We start from the raw sequence: 1,307 nt of genomic DNA on the forward strand, positions 1-1,307 counted from the left end.
TACTAACCATTCCCATATGGATGCATTTTCTGGGGCAGTGAATGACAAGGGGAAAATCTCTTAATCCAGTACATTCTGCCCCATGAGCATGCTGGTAATAAAAAGACAAAAATTCACTTACATCTCAGGGATGGGGAGGTTTGTTTTTTGTTTTTTTAATAAAGGTGAACAAATAAAATATGATATCTCTGCCATTGTTGCATGGAAGATTATTAACTGGATACCACAGAAGATTGCTGCATATAACCCAAAGTCATTGTATATGTAGAAGTTCTAAAAGTTACTCCTTGGGGCCTCCTTGTGCTAAATAAAAGTGATTGTATCCCCACCATCTTTTCCATGCACACCTGACATAGTGCAAGATACCTCTTCTCATAAAATTTCAAAACCAAATTAAATGAGATCATGTGTACCAACTGTTGTACATTCCATGTGGTTGTTATTAAAATTACATGGAGATGCTACACATTATTGCAGCTGTGCTAACTGCTTGCACAAGTGGAATTGCACAAAGTTCATTTTTTGCTCACAGAGTGGTTCTAATGGAGTTATCTCCATTAACTTTTTTGTGTTTTTCTGCATCTCCTGCAAACGGCTCTAAGGAGACACTTCAAGCAAAAATTCTGCTGCATCTTTAAGATCATAAGAGGAACCCTGCTAGTTCAGCCCAGTGGACCATCTAGTTCATCATCCTGTTTTATTTTACTAGTTTCCCTGGAGGGCCAAGCTACAGGGCATAGAGGCCAAAGCCTCCCCTGATGTTGCCTCCTAGAAGTGGTGTTCAGAGATTTATCGACTCTAAAAATGGAGATTCCCTTTAGTCACCTTGGCTAGTAGCCACTGATGAACCTATCCTCCTATCCTCTGATGAACCTATTCTGTCTAATCCCATTTTGAAGTCATCCATGCTTATGGCCATCACCAGCAAGTGAGTGCATTCTTTCAACCCCTGCTGGTCAGAATATTATTTTGCATATAGACTGTGTTTTTATTAGTGACCGTTCCCTGTAAGGTATGTTAGTATTATTATTAGGAGGCTATGACTGGCTTACCGAAGGCTTCCTGGGAGTTCATGACCGTGGACTTGAACCACAGACTTTGGTTTCCACCCCAGGTCCATATTTTATGCAGTATCAGGTGGTAAAATATGTATGAAAGATGGAGAGTGAGGACTCCATAAGCTGAAATGCACAGGTGAGCTGGCTCACAAGTAGCTAAGTTCACACTGGCTGAGATGAGCAAGCATTGTTTCCAAGTAATTTTACTTTCCTCCGATGTGGACCTGTCCTGAAATTGCTCAAACTGGT

Source organism: Gekko japonicus, unplaced genomic scaffold (assembly GCF_001447785.1).
Source record: "Gekko japonicus isolate JY-2015 unplaced genomic scaffold, Gekko_japonicus_V1.1 scaffold2021, whole genome shotgun sequence".
NCBI lineage: Eukaryota > Metazoa > Chordata > Lepidosauria > Squamata > Gekkonidae > Gekko > Gekko japonicus.